The sequence below is a fragment of the Callithrix jacchus genome, chromosome 5 (assembly GCF_049354715.1).
Source record: "Callithrix jacchus isolate 240 chromosome 5, calJac240_pri, whole genome shotgun sequence".
Classification (NCBI taxonomy): domain Eukaryota; kingdom Metazoa; phylum Chordata; class Mammalia; order Primates; family Cebidae; genus Callithrix; species Callithrix jacchus.
The window spans coordinates 44,756,394-44,766,320 of record NC_133506.1 but is presented as its reverse complement, the minus strand read 5'-3'; positions in this window follow the sequence as shown (position 1 = coordinate 44,766,320).

The window sequence follows — 9,927 nt, the reverse complement described above, 5'->3', positions numbered from 1 at the left end:
GTGCCTCAGCCTCCTGAGTAGCAGGGGTTACAGGCACGAGCCACCACACCCAGCTAATTTTTGTATTTTTAGTAAAGGTGAGGTTTCTACATGTTGGCCAGGATGGTCTTGAACTCCTGACTTCAGGTGATCTGCCTGCCTCTGGCTCCCAAAGTGTCGGGATTACAGGCGTGAGCCACTGCGCCCTGCCCTACACTTCATTTATCATGACTTTCACTTACTTCGATAACATCCATATCTCCCCATTTCTCACCCTGTTACACCTGCAAGCTCATTCACATGGATTTCTTGTTTTTGCCCAGGCTGGAGTGCAAAGGCACAATCTCAGCTCACTGCAACTGCCGCTTCCTGGGTTCAAGTGATTCTCCTGCCTCAGTGTCCCAAGTAGCTGGGATTACAGGGGCATGCCACCACGCCCGGCTAATTTTGTATTTTTGGTAGAGATGGGGTTTCTTCATGTTGGTCAGGCTGGTCTCAAACTCCTGACCTCAGGTAATCCACCCACTTTGGCCTCCCAAAGTGCCGGGATTACAGATGCAAGCCACCGTGCCTGGCCCAACACTGATTTTTAAGTCCTCAATAATTAGTCTCCATTCAACTTCATTAATTCATCCATTTATTCAACTTTGATTGAGTGCCTATTATGTGACAGGTACTGTGCTAAGCCTTGGGGCTATGGCAGGGAACAAAAAAGAAATACTTGATCCTCATTGAGTGGACAGTCTAGTGGGGGAGAGAGACAAAAAACAAACAACATGTTGGAGCCCAAGTGCCATGGAGAAGATGAAGCAGGGAAGCGGTGGGGGTGCCAAGGACATCCTCCCTGAGAAGGTGACATTGAACTAAGATCTGGAGGAGGAGATCTGGGGGAAGAGTGTGCCTGGAAGAGGGAAACAGCCAGTGCAAAAGTCCTGGGGCAGGACCTGCCTAGTGTGTTCAAGGATCAGCAAGAAGGCGGGTATAGTTGGAGTGCAGGGAGAGAATAGGAAATGAGGTTGGAAAGATAACGGGGCAGGAGGCGGACCCCGTGGGGCCTGCAGGCTGTGGTGAGGAGTTGGCCACTGTCTCTCATGCTGTGGAGTCATGGTAGGTTTTTTTTTTTTTTTTGAGATGTAGTTTTGCTCTTGTTGTCCAGGCTGGAGTGCAATGGTATGGTCTCAGCTCACTGCAACCTCTGCCTCCTGGGTTCAAGCTATTCTCCTGCCTCAGCCTCCCAAGTAGCTGACGTTATAGGTGCCTGCCACCATGTCTGGCTAATTTTTGTATTTTTAGTAGAGATGGGGTTTCACCATGTTGGCCAGGTTGGTCTCAAACTCCTGACCTCAGGTGATCTGCAGGCCTCGGCTGGGATTACAGGCGTAAGCCACCGTGTCCAGCCCATGGTAGGGATTTTAGCAGAGGAGTGACACAATCTGACTTAGGTCTTTGTAGGATTCCTTGGGATCCTACTTGGAGAATGGATAGAGGAGAAGTAGGGGGTAACTCGGGAGACCACTGAGGAGGCAAGGGCAGTGGTCCAGGCGAAGGAAGAAGGCGGTTTGGACCAGGGTGGTTTTGGCATACCTCGTGAAGGATGGATTGTGTGGATTGGCGACAGATCAGACAGGATCGCAGAGCTGATGTCAAGCTTCCAGGACAGCGCCTGGCACATGATAGGTACTCAGGAAATATCAGTTGAAAGAATAAGGTCTGAACTAAGTCAGTGGCAATGGAGATGGACAGGAGAACTAAAAGAGATAGGATTCTTTGGATTGCAAGTGACAGAAACTTAGCTCAGATCGCATCAAGTGAAAAGGAGAAGTATTGGTTTAGGTAACTGGGAGGGAAGTTTTGAAATGACATTACTTCAAGCTGGGCTGGCACCAAGAGTGCATGTAAGGCTGTCACAGCTGGCTCTTGTCCCCTCTCTTTCTGTCACTTGCTCTATGGGTTGGCTTTATTCTTAAGCAGGCTCTTTCCCTGTGGTGGTCAAGATGAGCATCTTGGAGACATTGTGGGGATAAGCAGCCCCACGTCCTCCCAGTTCAGTAACCCCAAAGGTGTCCCCTTGGAAGTCTCTGTGGATCATATCTGGAGGAGACCCTGATTGGAACTGCTTGGATCCCGGGCCCATCCCTGAACCAGTCGTCGTGGCCAGGAAGATGGGGAACTCTGGCCGCTCAACTCTAATCATGTGTCTGCCTTAGTGGCAGCTGTGGGAGCCACGGCCAGGCTGGCTGAGTGATGACCCCTCCAAGACCACAGAGCGATGGCAAGAATTTTCCAAACAAACTGCCAAAAGGGGAAGAGAAATTGTGTGGGGAAGATGCAATTTTCAGTGATCACAGACATCTGGTAGGACACAGATACCCGAGGGGCTATAGGGGCAGATCAGAGAGGAAGGGACTAGGGACAGGCTTTGGGCTGCACCTGGAAGAAGACCATGGGGCCCTCTGTCCACCAGGGGGCAGCAGCTTCACATAGCGTCATTCCCGAGTCCTTGACATGCGGCGTCTCCTCCAGCAGGGGATGCTATTTACTGCTCCTTGTAGAAAAAGTTGGGTAGAAGTATAATTTTGACAAATTCTGGGTCTTATTTCAGATACCCTTGAATGGGGAGTTTCTCTTTTAAATAATTCTCATTGCAAATCTTTTTTTTTTTTTTTTGAGACTGAGTCTCACTCTGTTGCACACACTGGAGTGCAGTGGCATGATCTCAGCTCAATGCAACCTCTGCCTCCCAGGTTCAAGGAATTCTCCTGCCTCAGCCTCCTGAGTAGCTGGGACTACAGGTGTGAGCCATCATGCCTGGTGAAGTTTTGTAATTTTAGAAGAGACGGGGTTTCACCATGTTGGCCAGGTTGGTGTCGAACTCCTGACCTCAGGTGATTTGCCAGCTTCGGCTTCCCAAAGTGCTGGAATTACAGGCCACTGCAGTGAGCCATCGTGCCTGGCCTTGATTTTTTCTTTTTTTGGAGGCAAATCTTTTTAATAATATAGGATCTTTTGCAAAAAACGCAGTGGAGTGCTGAAGAGCATCCCTTTAGGCCTATTTTCAGCAGAGGTGGTTCCATTTTCGGTCCCACTGCTGATTAGCTGTGTGACTTCGGGCGAGCTGTCTCTCTGATCTTCAGTCTCCTTTCTGTAAACTAGGGGAAACACCTGCCTTGCAGGTGTTCCATATTCCGTTGGTCCCAAAGATTTATTTAACATTTGAAAAATTGAGCTGGATATAATTCTAGGAGTTGGACCTAACAGTAAAGAAACCAGATGAACATTCCTGGAATTGTGGAGCCAGTGCTCTAATGGGGAAGCCAGAGGAAGAATAAAACTAAAGTGCTTAGAACAGGGTACATGTAAACCCTCCATAATGTTAACTTCAAAAGCAGGAGCTGAGTCTTGCTGTATGCAATCTGTTGAGGCCAATTGGGTTACACAAGGTTTCTGTATCAGGGAGAAATTGTACCACCTGGGCCTAAGAAAGGGCTGGGTGCACACTAGGTGCTTCATAAATGCTCGTGGGTACTTGGGGTGGTATCTCCCTGTGTCCCTGCACATACTGTGTCCAGTTCCAGTTGGAGTCCATTCCAGGGAGCTGCAGGCAGATGAGGGCACCTCACGCCCAGTGGACAAGGCATCTGACTCAGGGCCACACGGTCTGCGTGAGGTGTGAATGGCCTGCTCAGGATGCCAGGAGCCAGTGCTGCTATGGGGATGGCGGTGGGGCCCAAGGGTGAGTGATGGGACTCAGGCATGGGCAGATGTGGCTGTAGAGCCCAGGGCATCTCTGCTGCCTGAGACAGCACCCCGGGAGAGAGAAGCTGCTCTCTTGTCAGGGCCGGGCCGAGCAGGGTCCCAATCCCAGTGTCCAAGGAGACCAGCCAGTTAGGAGCTGGGTCCTGCCACTTCCAGTGATGTGAACTTGGGCAAATCTTATCCCCTCTCGGATCACTAAGTGCCTCATCTGAAGATGCAGATAATGAGAGGAATTCCCCATTGGGCAGGGGCAGGGCTAAGTGAGATGGTGCAAGATGAGTACCTAGAACAGCTTGTGACATCCAGAAGGTAGCCAAGAAAAGGAAGCTCACATGGTTATTGAACCCTCATGAGTCCCTAAGCCAAGTTTAGTTACTCTCTTTTTTTTTTTTTTTTTTTTGAAATGGAGTCTCATTCTGTTGTGCAGGCTGGAGTGCAGTGGCACAATCTTGGCTCATCGCAACCTCTGCTTCCCGGGTTGAAGTGATTCTCCTGCCTCAGCCTCCTGAGTAGCTGGGATGATAGGTGACTGTCATCCCAGCTACTTGCCACTGTGCCTGGCTCATTTTCGTAGTTTTTAGTAGCGATGGGGTTTCACTATGTTGGCCAGGCTGGTCTTGAACTCCTGACCTTGTAATCCACCCACCTTGGCCTCCCAAAGTGCTGGGATTATAGGTGTGAGCCACTGTGCTCAGCCTAGTTACTCTCATTTTATGGATGGGCAAACCAACTCAGAGAGGCAGTGTGACTTAGTCAAGGTCACACAGCAGGGTTTGACCCGGCTTCGGCTTACATTATCCCTCTAGACTGCCTCCCACTGGGGCAGGGTATCTTGGAAAGCACTTCACGCATTCTAATTATAATACTGGCTTACACTGATCAAGTGCTTCCTATGAGCTGAAAATTATTCCAGGCTCTTTATACTCCTTCATTCATTCAGTGCTGAGCATGTGCTAGGCACTGTTGTGGGCACTGGCGAGGCTGCAGTGAAGAAAACAGCCCCGGTCCCTTCCCTTGTGCAGACAGGAAGGTCCCTTCCCTTGTGCAGACAGGAAGGTCCCTTCCCTTCTGCCAGGAGGAGATGGACATTAGACAAGTGCATCTACAGTTTGTCAGATGGGAGATTAGTGTTAGGAGAGAGAGCAGACTGAGGGTGATGTCCTGGGGGTGTTAATTTGTTTTTCTTTTTTGGGTCTTGCCCTGTTGCCCAGGCTGAAGTGCAGTGGTGTAATCGCAGCTCACTGCAGCCTCAACCTCCTGGGCTCACCTCAGATCCTCTCACCTCAGCCTCCCAAGTAGCTGGGACTACAGGATGCACCATGATGCTTGGCTAATTTTTGTATTTTTTGTAGAGACAGGGTTTCACCATGTTGCCCGTGCTAGTCTCGAACACCTTGGCTCAAGTGATCTGCCTGCCTCAGCCTCCCAAAATGCTGGGGTTATGGGTGTGAACCACTGCGTCTGGCCATTATTTTTAAAAGCCTTTTCATGGACGGCAACAGAAGGGAGGTGATATTTGGGTGGACATCCGAAGAAAATGAGGGAGGAGCCATGTGGATCTCTGGAGGAAGAGCTTTGCAGGCAGAGGGGCGGCGAATGCAAGGTCGCTGAGGAGGAAAGAGGCCGCTGTGGCAGGAGCAGAGTGAATGAGGCGGAGCGTGGAAGGAGGTGAGGTCACACTAACATACACACAGGGGCCACTGAAACACTGGAAGAATCTATCATGGATACTTTTAGAATTTCTGCTTTCCAGACAAGTGGACTGAGATACAAAGAGGTGCCCAAGGTCACATACGTAGCAAATGGCAGAAACGAGATTTGACCCTGAACTGCTCAGAACCCCCAAGCCAAGCTCTAAAATCTAGTCTGGAGTGTTTCTCATTGAATGTGCTTCTCCAGTGCAGGGATTATTATACTGTTGGAACGTGAGCTGTCCTGGGGTCTGTGCAGGGAGTTCTACCATTGAGGGTGTTAATTTCCTTCTTTTAAACATTAAGCAGTCTTGTTCACTCTAAACTCAGAGCGGGGAGTGCCGAGGCCAGTTAGGGTGTTGGGGACAGATACATCTGGACAGAAGGCATTGGGACCACACAGATTTGGGTTCAGATTCCACCTCTGGCCTTGACTGGTTGTGTGATTCTGGGTAAATCCTGAACATGACCCTGACAGTCACCACCACATATGATTGTAGGGAGAGTCCTGAGCCCTTTGCACAGCACCTGACCCCTTGTAGATACCCACTAATGGGGGCTGCTGTCATTATGTCTAATCTGCAGAATAGATATAATAAGCCCTATTTTGTGAAAATGAGATGTAACGGATGTGATGAACCTGGCACATAGTAGGTGCCCAGTAAATACATGTGCAACAATATTATCACATTATAGGGCGGCCCTTCCTACCAGCCTCCCTCCTAACCTCCCTCCCAGTGACCTGTCCTAGACTTGAGATTCCACTGTTAGAGATTCATTCTTTGGGATAGGCACTCACATTTTAGAGTTTCAGTTTATCCATCAATCTTTGGAGAAGCCTTTCTGGCCTTAAGACTCTGATTTATCCCAAATTTCTCTTTCTGGACACAAATCCTCTGGGATATGAAACATGGTACTTTGGCAAGGCTGAGATGTGGATCCCAGGGGCCACAGTCCCCACCAGGAATGGGAAGGGACAGAAAGGAGAGTCAGGGCTGTGTCCAAGACAGGCGTCTCTCGACACTCCCCACCTGGGGCCAGGCTGGCAGAGCAGGTGATGGAAGGTCTGATGGGGGCATGTGCTCACCAGGAAGGACTGGCAGAGGAGGGGGGTCCAAGTGAGGAGAGGCATGAGCCATCAGCCGGATTCTTTCCACGGGCAGCTGTGCGAGCGGGCGTGCCAAGGGCATGGGCCTGGAGAGGGATTAGCCTGTCAGTTGGGAATTTTTGGAGGGTTTATTTAGCTTGAGAAGTGTCCCTGAGTTTGGGTCAAGCATAAGGAACACCTGCCATGAGCCACTCACCTACTGCACGCTGGGTACCAAGCGGGTGCTTCACACGTGTGTTCACAGTTAGGCCTTAGGAGCCCTTTTAGACAAGGGGCATGAACTCCATTCTGTGTAGTGATGATGGCAATAATAATAGCAGCTTTAAATGCTTTCACTTGTAAAACACCTATTATCTGCCAGGTACTGGCTTAGAAGCTTACAACAGTGCCTAGCACCACCATGGGAGGCACTCAATCCGTTTTTTTTCTTTTTTTTTGATGGGAGTCTTGCTCTGTCTTCCAGACTGGAGTGCAGTGGCACAATCTCGACTCACTGCAGCCTCCACCTCCCGGATTCAAGCCATCCTCCTGTCTCAGCCACCCAAGCAACTGGGACTACAGGTGCTTGACACCATACCCGGCTCATTTTTGTGTGTTTTGTAGAGACACAGTTTTGCCATGTTGCCCAGGCTGGTCTGGAATTCCTGGGCTCAAGCGATCTGCCCATCTTAGCTCCCCAAAGTGTCGGGATTACAGATGTGAGCACTGTGCCAGGCCCAGTGTTCGCCATTATTGATATTATTTTGCATTATTATTATTATTATTTGAGACAGAGTCTTTCTCTGTCGCCAGGCTGGAGTGCAGTGGCGCGATCTGGGCTCAGTGCAACCTCCGCCTCCTGGGTTCAATCAATTCTCCTGCCTTAGCCTCCCGAGTAACTGGGACTACAGGCGTCCACCACCACGCCCAGCTAATTTTTGTATTCTTAGTAGAGATGAGTTTTTGTCATGTTGGCCAGGATGGTCTCGATCTCTTGACCTTGTGATCTGCCTGCCTCGGCCTCCCAAAGTGCTGGGATTACAGGCGTGAACCACTGCGCCTGGTTTATTTTGCATTTTTTAAAGAGTTGGATTATACCTACAGCAAATTGGCTTAAAAATATATGAACAGGTTAACAAATGTTTGGGAAGGTCACACACCTTGGTAGACACTGGCCAGGCAAGGAACAGAGCCTGGCCAGCCCCCCAGACCTGCACATGCTCCCTCTCTCAGCCCCTCCCTTCCTATAAAGGAGGCCACCACTCTGACTTCTCTGGTGATCCATTGTGCGCTTCCTTTCAAGCTTTACGAGCCTCAGTGTGGAGCCCTAAACACCACAGCACCATTTCATTTTGTTTTGTTTTGTTTCTTTCCAGCTTTACATCAATGAAAACACGCAGGATGTGCTCTTTGGAATTCGACTGCCTTTGTTCCTTACAAGATTTCCAAGGTTCCTCCACGTGCCTGCATTTGCAACATTAGCTGCTTCATTCTTGCTGCTGAAATAGTTAGCTGCTGTTATTATCACTGTTATTATTATTATTATTTTGAGACAGAGTCTTGCTCTGTCGCCCAGGTTGGAGTGCAGTGGCGTGATCTCAGCTCACTGCAACCTCCACCTCCTAGGTTGGAGATTCTTATGCCTCAGCTTCCCAAGTAGCTGGATTGCAGGCAAGTGCCACCATGCCCAGCTGATTTTTGTTATTTTTAGTAGAGATGGGGTTTCTTTACGTTGGCCAGGATGGTCTTGAACTCCTGACTTCAAGCAATCCACCCGCCTCAGCCTCCCAAAGTGCTGGGATGTCAGACATGAGCCACCGAGCCCAGCTGGTTATCTGTTATTATGATCCTTTTTATTTTCTCGGTGCACAGCATCTGACGACCTCCCAACCAGCATCTCAGAGGGGCAAAGATGATTGATATCCCGTCTTCCACTGAGGAGAGGGAGGCTCCTGGGAGCCAGGTCCCAAATCCCACCCGATTCTGGAGCCTGTGTTCTTAGCCACTCCCCGGTGTGGCCTCTCAACAGAGGAGGAAAAGGGGGCACAGAGCAGTTAAGCAACTTGCCTGGGTTTGCCCAGCAGGGATGTGATGGAGCTACCTCCCCAGACCCTCAGAGCTGACGCTGGAATGCCTCTGTGGCCATTCCAAGGGTGATTTATGAGGGCTCAGGGCTCATACACTTTTAGGGCCCACAGAGACATTGTAATTTTAGTTTCTTTTAAAACCAGAAGAAAAAAATCTGGTGATATAATATAATAATAATAATAATGGCAGATCACAAATCCAGCCTGGATTTTACTTGTCTTTATACAGGGCAGTCACAGGCTAGGAGGAAGGGCCCCCAAAAGCAAATGTCCCTCGAGCCTAGGAAAGCCATCTTTCCACTGAGCCAGCCCCATCTCTTGCAGGAACAAGATGTTGCAGTGGCAATTGGCCGGCCATCCCTGGTGCGGAGGGACCGGGAGAAGCTGGAGCAGCTGTGGCCTTGTTCCTGCCCTGCGGTCCATCCACACCCCCTAACCATCCAGAACCCCTCTTTCCAAAGCCTCTGGGATGGCAGGGCAACTGCAGGGCTTGGGATCCCACAGGACCAATGAGTGGGGAGAAGTCTGCAATTCTGAGACTGAAGGAACAAGGCTTGTTGTTATGTTGACACTGAAAATAGCTTTATGCTTCCACTTGGTGCCAGCTGAGTCACAGCCCTACCGATATCTCCCGCCCTTCAGGGCTTCCCAATTTCATTTCCCAGACACACGCTCCTGGCCTTCGCCCTATCTATTCTCCTTATGATACACTTGATTTTTTAATGAACTCTCTACTTCCTTCCTGCCCTCCCTCCCTCCCTCCCTCCCTTCTTCCTTCCCTCCCTCCCTTTTTCCTTCCCTCCCTCCCTTCTTCCTTCCTTCTCCTTTCTTCTTTTTTTGGATGGAGTTTCACTATTGTTGCCCAGTCTGGAGTGCAGTGGTGCAATCTTGGCTCACTGCAACTTCCACCTCCACCTCAAGTGATTCTCCTGACTCAGTCTCCCTAGTAGCTGGGATTACAGGTGTGCACCACCACACCTGGCTAATTTTTGTATTTTTAGTAGATACAAGGTCTCACCCCATTTACCAGGCTGGTCTTGAACGAACTCCCTTCCTTCCTTCCTTCCTTCCTTCCTTCCTTCCTTCCTTCCTTCCTTCCTTCCTTCCTTCCTTCCTTCCTACAGGCAGTGGCTCATGCCTGTAATCCCAGCAGTTTGGGAGGTCAAGGTGGTGGATCACTTGAGGTCAGGAGTTCGAGATCATCCTGGCCAACATAATGAAACGCTGTCTCTCAGCTAAAATTAGGTTTTGAAATAAAAAAAGAAAGAAAGAAAGAAAGAAAAGAAAGAAAGAAAGAAAGAAAGAAAGAAAGAAAGAAAGAAAGAAA